The sequence below is a fragment of the Cydia fagiglandana genome, chromosome 12, assembly GCF_963556715.1.
Source record: "Cydia fagiglandana chromosome 12, ilCydFagi1.1, whole genome shotgun sequence".
In the NCBI taxonomy this organism is placed as follows: domain Eukaryota; kingdom Metazoa; phylum Arthropoda; class Insecta; order Lepidoptera; family Tortricidae; genus Cydia; species Cydia fagiglandana.
Genome location: NC_085943.1, coordinates 632,013 through 650,944, shown reverse-complemented (window position 1 = coordinate 650,944; position 18,932 = coordinate 632,013).

The following is an 18,932-nucleotide window of genomic DNA, read 5'->3' as shown; positions in this document are numbered from 1 at the left end:
AAAATATAAGACCGGCACTCTATAACCTTGAAAGACCCTTGAATTGGTACATTATTTTATTTCTAAGGCCCACTTGCACCATCCCACTAACCCGAGGTTAAGCGATCAAACCGTTAACCTAGTGTCAATATGTATGGGTAACCATGGCAACTCCAGGTTAAACCGCTTAACCCCGGGTTAGTGGAATGGTGCAAGTGGGCCTAAAAGAGTTCTAAACTCCGATTGAATTTACACTTGTACAAGTACGCCAGCACTTACGAGGATAATTAAAGACAATAATAGGACTAATTTCGTAAAGAAATCGAAATTAAAGTATTGCTTGCGTGACATTCAGACCTCCGAACCGATGAACAGCTACAAGTTCCTCAGATCTAAACTATACTACCCAGTCAACTATAGTGTCTTTCTGTTTCAGGTACATAAAAAGTAAACTACATTATCTATAAAATAAAACTAAAAACTAATAATAAATAAAATTAAAATATACTTATTTAAAAAATTGGGCTCCTTCGCCATGGTGCCGAGGACGCTGGCAGCATTGGTCAAGTTCGTATCATGCACCATTCCCCGGGGCTAGGGTTACCAGGTACAAATTTAGAATTACTTGACAAAATTCCTGATTTCCGAATATTTTTCCTGACATTCATATTTTTGACGATGGCGACGGAGGGGGGGGATCTAGCCGTTAGTGATGGCCACCCGATTGAGCCGATAGCCACGTTATAAAAAAAGTCTATCGATTCAAAAAATTCCTGACATTTTCGTGTTCCGTCCCCATTCCTGACAAAAGGCCTTAATTCCTGACATGTCAGGAAAATTCCTGTCATCTGGTAACCCTACCCGGGGCCAGCTCTTAGCCTACGATGGATGGGAACAAAAAACGGACTTAACTCGTCGTTATATCGTAGTTTCGGAGAGTTGTAGAACGATTGCGGGTTTGTAACCATTGTGTTATAATGGCTAGGCTCAGGGAAAATGCTTTTACGTATGAGTTTGGAAATGGTTAAGGGTTTTCAAGGGGATTACTTGACCTTCAACTTTGTACTGATAGTACAAAGTATAAATTCAGGCGCAGTATTCATTCCTAAACTTTTTAAATGTATTTAGTTATGTTTAGTTTTATATTTGCTCATTTTCACAATAGATGTTCTATCAACAAAACTTCCGTGAGACACAGACATGTACGTGTGGAAATCGTGAGTGACCCGTTTTTAATATAATTAATATAGATGTTCTATCGTCTACAATGACTGTTCTATCGTTTACTTAGCGCTAAGATTTTTCTACAGCCCCTTATAAGGTAAACTTGGTTTCCCAATGGCTCAACTTGGCTCAGGGTAAAGAGTAAATAGGTAATAAAATATTAGTAAGTGTTGTGCAATAGTGAGTGAACACAAACAGAAATCCTTTCACCTACGACAAATATCATCTACATTTCCCAGCCAAGCCTCGGCTTGGTTAAACAATAATCCTCCGTGAATTTACCGACGTCGAAATAAGAGCACGACTGCTCATTAGGCCAGCCTTTTTCAGTCCATTGTAGCAAGGGATTTCATTTCCTTTGGCCATCTTGTTTTTTAACCGCGTTTGTGGATGAAGTGGGATAAAGTAGTTGCAAACAACTTTGCTTTGGACGGGGTTTTGTGACGCTGATGATATTTCTGCGTAATGTCAACGGGTAATGCCGGAAAAATACTTTAGATTTTTTTAGGTGTACAGTCAACATAAAATTTTCGCTGAATACTTTTCATACTAGAGATGTATCTCTACAGTTTACATCAGTATTTATTAAAACTGTAACTATACTTATTTCTCGCGTACCCTTCGACAAAAATATCCTTCCAATTACAGACATGTGAAAAAGTTCACACCCCGCGAACTCGTTAACGCGTTAACTGCATTAAACGTCGATCGCGTCGCATTTTACGGGAACCTGCAAATTGGAGGCAGCGACGCGCGCCGAACGGCCGGCGACGCGTCAGCGGCATTGTTTAAAATCATTAAAATAAATTACTTTTTTAACAGGACAATTTTTTTACTTTGAGTGTACTTAAATAAGGGGGGGGGGAGCGTTCGTTTTTTAAATATTTTGTCGACACGCCTAATAAACTTGGTGACCATGGGCTACTGAATAAGTATAGGTATAATCAACCCTGCTAATCTCTGGATCTGACCCATGTTTTATCTTTAATTTAAATAGTATATTACAAAACTAGGGGAGGTCTATAAGAAACGTCTCAAGGTCAACAAACATGTGATGGAGTTTTCTTATTTTATTACGAGGTGTGTATTATTTTTCTTGTTGACGGAGCCGAGAGGCAACTTCGTTTAGCGCAGCGAGCCGAAAGTTGACGCTTTTGGCTCACAAAAAGTATTTATATTTGCACTCTTGTAATTACAAGGAAGGAACAAACGCTTTCAATTGAATCAAACATCACTACAACTTATAAAATAAATTCCCCGGCCGCTTTTGTCTGTTTGTGTGATTGTATGTTCGCGATAAACTCAAAAACTACTGAACGGATTTTCATACGTTTTTCATGTATCAATAGAGTGATTAGGTATTGAGAAAAGTCTGCGTATAATTTGTCAAGGTATTGTGTAAGCCATGGGAAGCCGGGGCAGGTCGCTAGTCCAAAATATAATACATAAACGAAATAAACTTTTAAATCGTACGATTAAACCGCCGGCGGTCAATCAGCCAATCCAATATCCAAGTCAAATGTAAATTGGAGTCCGTTTTGTTTCCATTTAATGTTTTGTCAGGCGGCGGGGAGATTAAATAAAAACATGATTTCGCCGGCCATTGATGGGATCGGGTATTGTGTGGCTTTTTATTGGTAACAACTTTAAAGGATTTTTTTGTTTGTGTCTGTTTTTTAAACTGTTTATTTTTATATAGAACGAAACTTTACAATTGCAATTTCTTAACTTAGCACTAATCTTATGTTTTTAAGATGAAGTATATGGAGTAAGGGATACCCATCAAAAACATAAATGTAAAAAAGGAGAGCCAAGTTCAATACAAAAATTATGCTTGGCTGTGGGGTTCGCCGCAAAAAGAATGGAGATCTAAATGAGTGCCAAGTTCTATGCAAAATCCAAATATGTAATTATAGGAACAAAATAACATTATAAACAAGTATTAAACTCTATTTCTTTGCTTTATTGGATACCTATAACAATTGCTGTTATTTAAAAAAAATGCGAGATCTTAAAGCAGGTTAGATTTGATTTGGCCAGTTTTCATTACATCAGTCATTTTATAAAGTTATTCAACATATATATTTTGTAATTCTGATAAAAACGGCGGCAATAATGCAGTCTGCAGCGCGATATTACTGCCGACTGCATTAGGTATTACTGCCGCAAATTTAAAAATAGATGTTGCGCCCGGATTATTTACATTCTTGGCATTTATTCAGTCAGCACTCTCAGCAGTAATACTAGTGTAGTGTGAATCCGAACAGTACCTTTAATCTGACATTCAGTCGTCGCTCAAATAATGTAGACAGCAGACAGTACAATAACATTCGTAAATGTAATAAAAATAACAAAACACAACAGACAATTCATCACCGCCAAAGCTCTAGAAAAACACACTGTTTGCCCACGATATATTCCTTTGTTTGTCGAAACGGGACGGTATAATGGGTGGAAAAGGGACAAAAAGTGTGTTAGAAGCGTAATTGCGCTTTTTCAGTTGACTGGTGACAATTGTACTGGCAAACGGTTTCGATTGTCCACCTTTCGGTGCAGCGCGGGCTGAAACGGGTTTTATTGTTCTAAAAATAATAGAAATGTGCTGGGAATACTGCTGTTGGATTGCATTGGGATTTCGGATGCATTTGTTTAGGATTTTATGGGAAATTGTTACCTGGAGATATGAAGCTACAACTATTATAATATAATATATGGTACCTACCTACCTATAACAAGACTGTGCTTACAATGGCTACAGTGCCAACTGAGAAATCTAATAAAATAATAAAATCCAGTAGGACCTACCTACCCATTTCTAAACTTCATGTAAGGATGCTTTACGAAATTAAACTATTCGTCTTTCAAAAAGTCTGCTAAAATATCTAATGCAGTAGGTAATATAATAATTCAACATAAGTTAATTACCTTTGACATTTTGCTGAAATTAGTCATGAAAATTCAAATTTATTAAAATTTCGCCTTTTAATAAAAATACCAAGGTCTTTTAAATCGAATCTATCCGTCGCCGGCCATTTCCATTTTTATAGAAGAAAAATAGTTATTAGGTTAAAAATTGCATTTTCTGGTCTTTATTAAATCAACGGAGTATTTTATCACTTCTTTTATTTCATTAATCTTTTAGCATTTACAAAGACTCTTAATAAATAAATAAGTATTATAGGACATTTTTACACAAATTGACTAAGCCCCACGGTAAGCTCAAGAAGGCTTGTGTTGTGGGTACTCACACAACGATAATATATAGATATATATACAGTGAAACCTGGATAAGTGGGATCTCAAGGGACCAGCAAATTTGTCTCACTTAAAGAGGTTTTCCACTTACCCAGGTTCCCAGTTAGCCAGGTACAAATAAATTTCTGTCTCATTTACAGAGGTTTCCATTAATAGAGGTGAGAATAGAGTATATTTCAGTTATAGAGGTGGTTAATAAGGTAATTAGTAATTATCTTTTTAAAATAAATAAGGTAAAATAATCCTTGTCCCTAAATATTTTTTAAGTCTGTTTAAATATTTCTTTGAATTTATTTTGAATGATTCTCCAAAGGATAGATATTTCAAAATTAAATTAAATTTGATACGGACTTTATTGCGTATTAGCATATTTTATAATTAAATAAATGAAAATTTGTTTTTTCGTGTTACTTATCAAAATTTCAGCTTTCGTTTCGATAGTTTTAACTACTTGCATAAATTAACTAAATCAAACTTGAAGTTGCTTAGACACAATCAGGCAAATGCGGAATATGTGGATAGACTAAGAGTTCAATGAAGTCCAAGTTAGAGAGGTCATAGATTGACGTTATCTCAGATACAGAAGTCAATTCCCTATAAAATTCTAAAAAATAATTAGGAAAATGTAATGTTATAATATAAATATAGTCTCAGTAAAAGAGGTAAAATACACTCTGTCTCAATTATAGAGGTAAATGTGACTATAAAATCACAACAACGAATCCCAGTTATAGAGGTTCGTTTTTTCTCAGTAACAGAGGTAATTCAGTGCTAAAGTGTCGGGACCGCACCATGAGTCCCAGCTATAGAGGTTTCTCACTTATCCAGGTCCCACTTAACCAGGTTTCACTGTATATACATAGAAAACAACCATGACTCAGGGACAAATATCTGTATCATAATACAAATAAATGCCCTTACCAGGATTCGAACCTGGGACCATCGGCTTCATAGGCAGGGTCACTACCTACTAGGCCAGACCGGTCGTCGAACTCTTGTAACGGAGCATGTAGTAGCATTGCTCCTGCACTGCTAACTTGACAGAGCGAGTGCGAATAGTGAGCGAAGCGTCTTTGTTTCAGCGTAGGCAAAAATTATTCCGTAAAGTGTCATTATATGGAACTTGGTAACTATGTAAACAAACCGCCATATTGAAATTGTCAAAGAACGATGAATTTACTAGTGACTTTTGTTTACATAGCAAGTTCCATAGAATGATACTTTATATCCAACTGTTCTCTATTGGTACCATTTATCAACAGATTCTAGTGAAATTTCTGAGTATGCTCGATACCTAATCATATAGAATTTTTTTCAATACGGATTTAAATAATTTTCAAAATGGTTGAAACATGGAGTTTCGCGAGGTATAACAGGCTAACAGCTCACTTACGGCGCGATTCGGGAAATGCATAAGAGATTCACTAGATACGAAATAGTAAAGATAAGTAAGTGACGTTCCACGACAAATGGTACCCTACGGCGGCTAGTTTACGCTATTATTAAGGTGGATGTCTAGGGATGGGATGCCGATTATCAGCCAAAAGATGGCGTCACTGTGCACGAATTGTGGATTTTCACTATTTCTCCTAAAATACAAAGTTTCATAAGATGTGTTGATATGTGCGAAAACTATAAAAAATACTACATCCAAATCGAGACATGTTCAACTCAACATTGTCTCAGTTCGTTATTACCGGAATCCAACTGCAAAATATTGCAATTTCTTGCATTCACGCACACTTACGTACTTAAAGGCACCTTAAAGTCAGTGTCAAATGTCAGCAGATTCGTAATGTTACAGTAAAGTAACCTAGAGGGCGCAGCGGATGAAGTGTTTATTGTTGAAAAAAGATTGGAAATTAAATAATAAATTCTTGTTTGAGCAACGATTAAGAATTACAAGGCATTCAGAAGCAACTAATGTTTTCGACCATCAACTGTCATGTGCTCGTGGCACCCGTAGCCTCTATTTTGAAAAAAAATCAGATTGTAGCTAAGATACATGGTTCAAACCCCGACAATGCCAATTTTTTTTTATTTTATAATTTTAACATTCTCTTTTGAATTATTTTAAGCGTATGTTATTCTTCGAAACTAAACTTACGTGAGTAAAACATTTTCAGTAATTTGATTATTTTTTAATAATATTATGGGAAGATATATAAAAGTATTTTTATTTTCCGGTTTTCAAAGGATATAAATAATGATTAAAATAATTTAAAAAAAGTCATGCATGAGGCTAATTAGGATCGCAGAATAGGTACATAAGAAGTCAACTATCGACGAAGTATAGCTGGTCAAGCAGATCTTGTCAGTAGAAAAAGGCGGCAAATTTGAAAAATGTAGGCGCGAAGGGATATCGTTCATAGAACATTTGGATTTCGCGCCTTTTTTTACTGACAAGATTTGCTTGACCAGGTATAAAATAAAAGTTTCCAAAATTTTATTGAAATGATATACCTACATGAAATAATCAAATACAACACATTTACTTAAAATAACTTTTAAAATAAGGCATATAAAATTACCAAAAAGATGAAATAAAATAAATACAAAAAGAAATGAGTCTTTGTTCGTGGTTTGAACCCTGTCATGCTGTTCAACTTGTTAGACTTATACTCAATAGCTAAAAGCCACTAGACCACTTGACCATAGTAGACCCGGGCGAAAAATGCCTTCTTATTTAAGTAACCCATTACTGTCAAAAATATCAAGTTTGAATTGATTTGAAATATAATTTTTCATTGTCGACTTATTGACATCCAACGTTGCGAGCATGTTGTACTTTAAACCATTTGGCAACGTCGCACGCGGGGAAATCTTCTGAAAATGTATGTCCTTTTATATTTTGATATTTATGGATATATGAGGATTCTTCTACTTATGTTGCAAATTGATTAAATTATCGAGAGACAAGAACAAGAAATATGATTCGGTTAAATTGTGTTCTAATGTATGGGGAAGACAAACTAATTATAGCCAGCCTTTTATGAATGTAGTATGATACCTTAGGGTATGGTGCTTTACGCACACTAGCGTCCCTTCCCCTCCCCCTGACGCAACCCCCCCTGTTTGCATGAAATATGTCCCGGTTCACAGTTTTTTACATTTTTTGAGGAAAGTATATATTTTAGGAAAAAAGTGTCAATGAAAGAAATAATCCTTAATAAATTCTTAATAAAAAAGGTCTTATTCATTTTTTTATATGATGCACCTAATTCATGTATTAGCTTGTCAAAATTCGAAATAACATAGTTTTTACTTAGGATTCGAAACTCATTTATTATACACAGTGTAACACGAGGAACCCGAATAATTTTGACAGCGTATTCCTGATCATATTTAGAGACAAAAATGTCCTATAAACTTTTTTGAAATGCGGCTAGTTTCAGAGTTAATACCAATTTAAAAAAAAAACAAGTTTCTATTGTTACATAGTTCAAAACGCCTTTTTGATGGCGATGTTGTTGTTTGGATTTAGTCTAAATATCCCTATTGATATGTCAAAAAGTGACAATTAAGTAACACGTTGCAAAAACTATGTTTTACGAAAAAAAAGTAAAAATCCATGTTAACTGACAAGTTTACCAATAAAATTTACTTTTTATGTACATACATATATAATATATATATTCAAAAAATTAAAAAAAAGCGGCCAAGTGCGAGTCGGACTCGCGTTCCAAGGGTTCCAAGGGGTATATTACACAATTTTTAACAATGTATTTTTTTATTTTTTATTTATTTATTTAGATATTTAATTCAGGGAACAAGGCCCATATTACAAATACCTTACAGACTAACATACATATGTATTTTATAAACTTAAAACTAAACATTATTTATGCGAAACGTGAGTGAAATCTTTAAAAAATCCGTAGGAGTCGGATCAAAAACTGTAATTAAGTCCGACTCACGCTTGACTGTACATTTCTAATAGGTTTTCCTGTCATCTATAGGTATAGACCTATTTTATGTATTTTTTCAAAATTTTAAACCTTGTAGTTTCGGAGATAAAGGGGGAGGGGGATAGTCATTTTTGCCTATTTTCTTGAATAACTTCTAAACTGTTTATTCTAAAATTATAAAAAATATATATTTGAGATCCTTACAATAAGCTCTTTCATTTGATATGTAACATGATATAGTTTGAAAATTTTTATTTTTGAATTTTTTCATTTACCCCCCAAAAGTGGCCCCCATGTTTAAAATTCATTTGTTTACAAACTTACATATGTGTATCAGATTTCAACTTGATTGGTCCAGTAGTTCCGGAGAAAATCGGCTGTGACAGACGGACAGACAGACAGACGCACGAGTGATCCTATAAGGGTTCCGTTTTTTCCTTTTGAGGTACGGAACCCTAAAAACAATAAAAAAAATTGTTTTCGGCGAAATTGACCTAAACTCATACATACATTTTTTCCTTCTTTTGACCTCAGAAATAAAATCTTTCGCATTTCTTGAGGACACCTTGTATAATAAGTGTTATAAAATGAATATAACCTTTTTTACTAAGAATTTAATAAGGAACTATTTCTTTCATTGACACTTTTATCGTAAAATGTATACATGAGGTCAAAAAAAGGAAAAGATGTAATATGTGTTTAGGTTAATTTCGCCAAAAAAAAAATTTTGTTTGGTTTTTTTTTTAATTTTGTAACACTTTAGGGTAGGCACCCAGTGTTATAAACGTCTGAATGTTATTATAGATAGGCACTTTATAGGTTAGAAAAGTAGATGTTTGTTTGGTAAGAATTTGGTGGTTAATATACGTTCTACACAGGTATTAGAGTAGATAGGTCAAGGTCGGAGACCAGTAATGTTGTTTTTAATCTTAATATATACGCTTTTGGCTATATTTAGAGGATAAAACTTACCGGAATGGTAGGTCATCAATCATCTATAAATCGTCGCATTTAGCGCATCCATTATTCGTTCCTGCGTTGTGCTGGGACATAAATACTTTGTTTTCGTTGGAGTTTACACATTTCGCAATTGAAATACATTTGTAACATGGTTATACTACGTATAAATGGCTTTAACTTGGTAAAACGGGTTGAAACAGTGTTGTTTTCTGTCGTCATAAACATTGACGTCCGTCAATGACAGTTGGTTTGTTGTCTGTGGTTTGGCACAAACAATCAGTCATACATAAAGAGTATTTATGAATAAACATTTAGTATGTGTTCTTTTATATTTTGCAATTCGTAGTTTTAAATAATGTCCTTATTTTTAGCTTTCGAAATTAGTAATTCTTTTTATTTTTGGTGACTTCGGTTTTCTGTAAATTGAATCCGGTCAGTTGCGATGTCATTGAATGGGAGGTTTTCCATTCACCACTTTGTCTGTGGCTTTTGCCATTTCCAATTTCGCTTCATCATGACTATCTTTCGAGACAAGATGTAAGACGTAATTTGTACATCATGTCGGCAATTGATTCATGGGCTTGGCCCAAAATATGATTAACCTAGCTTCCTATGCGCCGGTAATGGCGGCATAACCTTTTCACCTCTTTCAAACCAACTTGGTGAGTTGTCCACACTTTCTAAATATACGGAAGGAAAGGCGAAGTTGTTTATTGTCAATTGCAATTAGCTAATGTCGTGTTTTGGTGTGATTTTCCAGCAATCCCTTGACAAAGATGAGACATCATTTTGTTTCACCGCGTGCGCATACGTCGCCACGTCTGGTGTCTAATATAAGGGACTCGGCTTAGAAACCGGTAAGGATTTTTTAATCTCATTATTTCCGCAAGCTAAATCGCGCGTTGTCCCAATTAAATATAAATATAACTTTTTATAACATAACCTCTCTAAAACCTAGAACATTCTCTTTGTTTCTAGGGTTCCTTTGGCTAGGCCTGTCTTTTGGCTGGGCCTATCTCTTCCCTTGGCTCTTGGCCCTATGGCTTTTGGAAGATCTAGGGTGGTGTCGCACCATGCTAGAGGGGAAGCCGTCTTCTCCACTTAATTTTTGGACTCGAGGTGAAGTGTTTATTCGATAAAACTGTGAGTTAAAAACTTATATTTACATTAGTGACTGTGTTCCTTTGCTGGAAAGGATAAACAATATTTAAGTCTGAATTTCTTTTTAACGTGAACTTTCTACATGGTAAATTCTATTATTAATATGAAACCTGCAATTCCTATGTAGGATTTTGTGTGTATTACAGGCCCAAATATGCCTGAGATGTACTTAAGTTAAATTTAATTAGTAATAGTTACGGTACGTAATTTAAATGTTAAGTCTCGAGGCCGCAGCAGGTCTTATTGTGATGTAAAGTGAATAAAAGTATTTAGTAAATAAATTTGTATTTTCATTTGGATATGTCATACGTTTGATGAGTATAGTATCCTGGCGTCCTACTTTAAATATTTGGATATCTATTCTCACTCCATAGTGGCAGAAACCACGACCCTATCTATGCTCGTAGTTAGCCGTAAGCATTTTTGAATTTTTAAGTAGGTAGATCTTGGGGGTTCTGGACCACTTACCCAGAGCTCACCCTCCCCTATTACAGTGGCGTGCCCAACGTATGGCCTATGGAGTATGACATTTCCAAGTGAAACATTTTAGAAATATTTTAGTATTAAGGTTTTTATATGTAAAGGGAATTGCAAATTGTTGTTTGAAAGTGTTGTTTGTGTTGGAGGTTAAACTTATAAATTTAACCAATTTATAAATAAAGCTATACTTTATACGCTAAATAATTAGCTATACTTAAAGAGATTTTCTCAATATTTTAAAATACTTTAAAAGGGTTAAAATCTAATAAAATTTTAACTTATCTTTAAAATATTATAACTCTATACCTGAAACTGACTTACTTCTGATATTACATATCAATCTCGAAAAATGGATTTCATAAAAGCTGGTTGTAAAATCACCCATTTACATAAAGACGAAATGTCACATGAATTAGCGATTCGCAGACTTCCGGTTAATCCCATCTCACGTAGATCCAGTCTGTGTCAAGCTTTGAAACAGACTGCAGATTTAGCCAAAAAGGGTAGTTTAAAGTTCCCGGACTTGGTAATAAGTAATGAAGCTTCCGAATTAGAACTCTGTCAGCATAAGGTAGAGGAGATAGAGTTAGAAGCAAAAGGAGAATTATCAGCAGCGGCGATCGACAGGCTATCCTCGCGTTGCAAATATCTATTGTGTCGTATTTCACGGTTGCCTCAGGAGACCGAAGCGGTACTTCTGTTGAAAACGTTAATTACTTCTTTATTGGATCGGTTGAATGAGCAAGGCTCTTCTGCGTCGTCTGGTTCGGATGATGACTTTCAATCTCCTAACGAATCTCGTATTGTTAGGGAGATTATTTACAAAACGGATAGGACTTTTAATATAAAGTCAATTTAACTTTGAAATTATTCATCGGAAGGGCAAAGAACATGTCATACCTGACTGTCTTTCTCGTATTCATGTCAGTTCTATAAATTCTGTTACTACTCAAGACCCTTGGTATCTTGATATATATAAAAAGGTATCTGAAAAACCTTCTCTCTTTCCCAACTTTAAAATTGAAAATGATAAACTTTTCCGTTACTCTAAGAATAAGTATCGTCTGACAGCTCAATTTGACTGGAAGCTGGTACTCCCTTATGAGCACCGAAATGAAATCTTAAATAAGTATCATGATGATCCTACTGCCGGTCATTTTGGCGTGGCTAAAACCCATTCCAAAATAGCGGACTTATATTATTGGCCTACGTTGTTTCAAGACGTGAAAGAATACGTCGATTCTTGTGAAATTTGTAAAACTTATAAACCTGTTAATTTAGCTCGTCCTGGCTTGATGGGTAATACCCGACGTATATCGTCACCAGGCGAAGCCATATCTTGTGATATTCTTGGTCCCTTTCCTCCGTCTTATTTGAGAAATCAGTATCTTTTTGTATGTGCTGATTATTTCAGTAAGTATGTGACTTTGTTTCCACTACGCAACATAACTGCGAAAGCTATAGTTAAGTGTATGGAAAAAGGGATATTTCTTATACATGGGGTTCCCAAATATATATTCTGCGACAATGGTGTTCAATTTACTTCAAAAGACTTTCGAGATTTAATGTCCAAATATAATGTCCCTCATATTTTCTATAACCCTAGATATCATCCTCAGACGAATCAAACGGAACGAGTGAACCGTGAACTAGTAAGAACTATTGCTTCATACGTGCGTTCTGATCACCGTAACTGGGATAAGAACATATCGGAAATACAATGTGCATTAAATACAGCTCGTCACGAAGTAACTAAAGATACACCGTATTTTCTAACACATGGTCGTCAGATGATTCTAGATGGTTCTCTTTATAATAGTGAAGGTCCTATAGATCAAAACGCGCTCGAATTAGATACCAGTGGTGCTTTTTCTGAAAAACTTAAAGAGCTCAAAACTATATTTCAAAAAGTGCGTAACTCGTTGATCGCCTCCCATGAACGTAATGCTAGGTATTACAACATGAGGAAGCGTCACGTAGAACTAGAAGAAGGGCAAATCGTTTATAAAAGATGTTTCCCATTGTCAAATGCAGCAAAACATTTCTCAGCTAAATTAGCGCCCCGTTATGACAAGTGTGTCATTCATAAAAAATTAAGTCCTCTTGTATACTCTTTAAAATCCTTAGAAGGAAAACTTCTAGGTAACTTTCACATAAAAGATATTGTACGTCCTGGTGAAGCCGAGCCGTCTTCATAACGGTACTCGTCTTTTCACTTGTTGGCTCAATACTTAAATTTGAAATATCCTATATGATACTAAATACTGAACTTACCTACTGAACTGAATGCAGCCTGACGCAAGCTTGTTTTCATCAGACCGGGTAATCGTTCCATGTATTTGATTCTATATATATTGGTACCGGATGCATACGGACCAATCTTAATCTTGATATGTCCTTATAAAGACATAAAACATTAAATAATCTGAATAAACTACAGAAACTTACTTAACTTATAAACCCTTAAGTGGGACTACTCTATAAAACATTATTAAATCGTGAAACGAGACTACGTTCTCAATAAACTCTGTACTATGTCCAAACTTTTGTTTGTCGATATAGGAATTGTGTATTGGCTAGATGATGCAGCTCTTTACTTAGTTCCACCTTTGTCGGTGATAGGCAATTTCTTTAATAAAGGGAAAGTTTTTTTTTCTCGGGTTGCCGTCTTTGACATCCTCTTCTAGATTTAGGTAAGTATTCACTAGGAATAAGTAGATCCGGTTCAAAATTAGTTGTTAGATTTCCTTGGTTGAATTGGCCATTCACCAAGTCATAGATATAAGTTTTGTCATAAGGTTTGTTTTCTTTACAGATTATCTGTGTTCTCGTGGTTAAGTTTGGTAGGTTAAGGTGTAACTTCATATTAGACGTATAAATTAAAAAAAAAAAATTTTTTTTTTCCAAAAAAAAATTTTTTTTAACCCAACTAAAGATGAACTGTAACACTTTAGGGTAGGCACCCAGTGTTATAAACGTCTGAATGTTATTATAGATAGGCACTTTATAGGTTAGAAAAGTAGATGTTTGTTTGGTAAGAATTTGGTGGTTAATATACGTTCTACACAGGTATTAGAGTAGATAGGTCAAGGTCGGAGACCAGTAATGTTGTTTTTAATCTTCATATATACGCTTTTGGCTATATTTAGAGGATAAAACTTACCGGAATGGTAGGTCATCAATCATCTATAAATCGTCGCATTTAGCGCATCCATTATTCGTTCCTGCGTTGTGCTGGGACATAAATACTTTGTTTTCGTTGGAGTTTACACATTTCGCAATTGAAATACATTTGTAACATGGTTATACTACGTATAAATGGCTTTAACTTGGTAAAACGGGTTGAAACAGTGTTGTTTTCTGTCGTCATAAACATTGACGTCCGTCAATGACAGTTGGTTTGTTGTCTGTGGTTTGGCACAAACAATCAGTCATACATAAAGAGTATTTATGAATAAACATTTAGTATGTGTTCTTTTATATTTTGCAATTCGTAGTTTTAAATAATGTCCTTATTTTTAGCTTTCGAAATTAGTAATTCTTTTTATTTTTGGTGACTTCGGTTTTCTGTAAATTGAATCCGGTCAGTTGCGATGTCATTGAATGGGAGGTTTTCCATTCACCACTTTGTCTGTGGCTTTTGCCATTTCCAATTTCGCTTCATCATGACTATCTTTCGAGACAAGATGTAAGACGTAATTTGTACATCATGTCGGCAATTGATTCATGGGCTTGGCCCAAAATATGATTAACCTAGCTTCCTATGCGCCGGTAATGGCGGCATAACCTTTTCACCTCTTTCAAACCAACTTGGTGAGTTGTCCACACTTTCTAAATATACGGAAGGAAAGGCGAAGTTGTTTATTGTCAATTGCAATTAGCTAATGTCGTGTTTTGGTGTGATTTTCCAGCAATCCCTTGACAAAGATGAGACATCATTTTGTTTCACCGCGTGCGCATACGTCGCCACGTCTGGTGTCTAATATAAGGGACTCGGCTTAGAAACCGGTAAGGATTTTTTAATCTCATTATTTCCGCAAGCTAAATCGCGCGTTGTCCCAATTAAATATAAATATAACTTTTTATAACATAACCTCTCTAAAACCTAGAACATTCTCTTTGTTTCTAGGGTTCCTTTGGCTAGGCCTGTCTTTTGGCTGGGCCTATCTCTTCCCTTGGCTCTTGGCCCTATGGCTTTTGGAAGATCTAGGGTGGTGTCGCACCATGCTAGAGGGGAAGCCGTCTTCTCCACTTAATTTTTGGACTCGAGGTGAAGTGTTTATTCGATAAAACTGTGAGTTAAAAACTTATATTTACATTAGTGACTGTGTTCCTTTGCTGGAAAGGATAAACAATATTTAAGTCTGAATTTCTTTTTAACGTGAACTTTCTACATGGTAAATTCTATTATTAATATGAAACCTGCAATTCCTATGTAGGATTTTGTGTGTATTACAGGCCCAAATATGCCTGAGATGTACTTAAGTTAAATTTAATTAGTAATAGTTACGGTACGTAATTTAAATGTTAAGTCTCGAGGCCGCAGCAGGTCTTATTGTGATGTAAAGTGAATAAAAGTATTTAGTAAATAAATTTGTATTTTCATTTGGATATGTCATACGTTTGATGAGTATAGTATCCTGGCGTCCTACTTTAAATATTTGGATATCTATTCTCACTCCATAGTGGCAGAAACCACGACCCTATCTATGCTCGTAGTTAGCCGTAAGCATTTTTGAATTTTTAAGTAGGTAGATCTTGGGGGTTCTGGACCACTTACCCAGAGCTCACCCTCCCCTATTACAATTTTATGAATGAATTTGTACATAAAAATTAAATGCTATTGGTAAACTTGTCACTTAAAATGGTTTTTTTTTCGTAAAACTTAGTTTTTGCAAAGTGTTACTTGTCACTTTTTGACATATCAATAAGGATATTTAGACTAAATCCCATAGTAGCAACATCGCCATCAAAAAGGCGTTTTGAACTATGTAACAAGAGAAACATGTTTTTTTTTAATTGGTGTTAACTCTGAAACTAGGCGAATTTCAAAAAGTTTATAGGACATTTTTGTCTCTAAACGTGATCAGGAATACGCTGTTAAAATTATTCGGTTTCCTCATGTTACACCGTGTATAATAAATGAGTTTCGAACCCTAAGTAAAAACTATGTTATTTCGAATTTTGACAAGCTAATACATGAATTAGGTGCATCATATAAAAAAATGAATATGACCTTTTTTATTAAGAATTTATTAAGGATTATTTCTTTCATTGACACTTTTTTCCTAAAATATATACTTTCCTCAAAAAATGTAAAAAACTGTGAACCGGGACATATTTCATGCAAAAAGGGGGGGTTGCGTCAGGGGGAGGGGAAGGGACGCTAGTGTGCGTAAAGCACCATACCCTAAGGTATCATTCTACATTCATAAAAGGCTTGTAATTAGTTTTTCAAAAAGCACAATTTGGCCGAATATATGAAAGAGGGTCATTGTTGTTGTAAAAGGTGTGCAAGAAATGATACGTTACTGCACTAGAGCAGTTTAGGTTCCAATTCCAAGTACGATTTTATTATTCTTTTTACAATAAGCAATTGAAATTTGGGTATAAATGGATTTGTTATACAATTTCCATTCTGATATTTGACTCCCCATTCCATAAATAACGATACTTTTGGCCAAATTGTTAATTGAAAATACCTACTCTCAAAAATACCTACTATAAAAATGTATTTAAAAAAACACATGCATTTTACTTTCCTCGTATGCGAAATGAAAAGTAGAGTGTTTTAACTCGGGTGAAAAGCAGCATTTTTGGAAAAAAAACCAGGCAAGTGCGAGTCGGACTCGCGCACGAAGGGTTCCGTACCATAATGCAAAAAAAAAAACAAAAAAAAAGCAAAAAAAAAACGGTCACCCATCCAAGTACTGACCACTCCCGACGTTGCTTAACTTTGGTCAAAAATCACGTTTGTTGTATGGGAGCCCCATTTAAATCTTTATTTTATTCTGTTTTTAGTATTTGTTGTTATAGCGGCAACAGAAATACATCATCTGTGAAAATTTCAACTGTCTAGCTATCACGGTTCGTGAGATACAGCCTGGTGACAGACAGACGGACAGACGGACGGACAGCGAAGTCTTAGTAATAGGGTCCCGTTTTACCCTTTGGGTACGGAACCCTAAAAATATCATCTACTAATGTTATTGTTATGCACAAGCAGAAGATATTATAGAATCTTGTTTATTTACAAGAAGATGACATTTTTCTCCACGTACCTATATATTTTTGAGAAAAATATGTATAGCTAGGTATTTTAGTTTAAAAATCATTGTTACAATAAATATAGGCTTTTCCAGAGAACATTTACCGAAACGAAAGCAGAATTCACAAGGGTTTTCGGTGGACGACCGTAACGCGAATGATTGTTTGGACTGACCTTTCTATAAATATATAAATGTATTTTATTGTGTAATAATCATAATAATTATTAAGTTATATTAAATCTGGGAATGAAATTATATCAGAAAGGAGATTCTTAAATGAGTAGGTATACTCGTAACATGCTTTGTGCATTAAATATACCTCCCTCTATTGAGTGAAAATAAAACAAAATACACAGGTAATCTGTGTTGCGGTTTTAAAGTGCCATCTGTTACACCTTTGGCAAATTAAAAATGATTGCTTGTCAAATGAAGTCGCCATGTTAGAATTACACCGATACTATAAGCATCACTCACACAAACAAGCAATGAGGCAAAATTTTACCAATATTCAAAGGCTTTTTTCTTAATAATTTTAATCAAAATCTAGTATTTTTTTACGTTAAGCGAAGACAGAAATATATATACTACCCAAACATTACATATACAAGCGAAGAAACCCTATATAATAGGAGCTAGGGTGCCAAGAAAGTTTGTATGAAAATCGAGCAAGGAGAACCACCTTAACGCCGCTCCAATATTCAGCCGGGGCAATGGTACCTTTTGCCGTGGAACGTCACATATCTTTACTATTTCATATCTAGTGAATCTCTAATTCATTTCCCGAATAGCGCCGTTAGTTTCATTTCTCCAGTTCCAGTGCTTATGTCTCGTTGTGTGCAGCCGTTACGTAAATGTAGCGGCATTTAGGGCGCGGTAATTAGACTATTGGGCACACTCGTAACAGAGCAACTGCTTACAGTGCTTACATTGTCCAAGTGACGTAAAGCGAGAGCCAAGCGCCACTATTTCTGTTTAGGTAAAAATTCTTTCATATTTGCAGTAACGTAAAGGAAAGAGTGACTCACATTGGACCGGGCCGTGTCCGAGCCGGAGCTTCCTGCCGAGCCGGAGCTTGATCGCCTGTTACGTAATAGGAAAGCAAGCGCCGGAAGCTCCGGTCCGGACACGGCCCGGTCTAACGAGAGTCATCCTTGAGTGTTGCTTAAGTGTTTGAAATGCTTCTGTTTTATAGATAATATGTGCAATTTTCAATACCGGGTGTGGCCTGTCATATGAGCAAAAAATTAAACTGTAAGCTGTGCTCCTCATACTGACCAACAGTTGTTGAGCGACTTTTTAAAATAACTTGTGGTTTGATTTTTAATACACTCTAAAGTTTATTCTAAGACGCAATGTATTGCGAATTTTGTTAAGTTTAAGGCGTGACAAGCAATATCAATCACAATGATATGGCGTGGCGATGGCGTCCATTGAAGATAATATTTATTTTGTATGAAAAATAGAGAGTCAAAGTAATTCATAATTTATAAAAGTGGTAGAACAAAAGTGTCACCGTTTGAGGAGTACAAAATCTATGTTTTAATTATTTTCTCATGTTACAGGCCACACCCGGTAGGTATAATCCCGCATACGAAGTTACCAAAAGTCGTACATAAAAGTTTTGTTCCTCTAAGTATGTGTAGGTGTACCTCTAAGTATATGTCGAGTGATCACTCTATGTTTACAAAAATCCCTT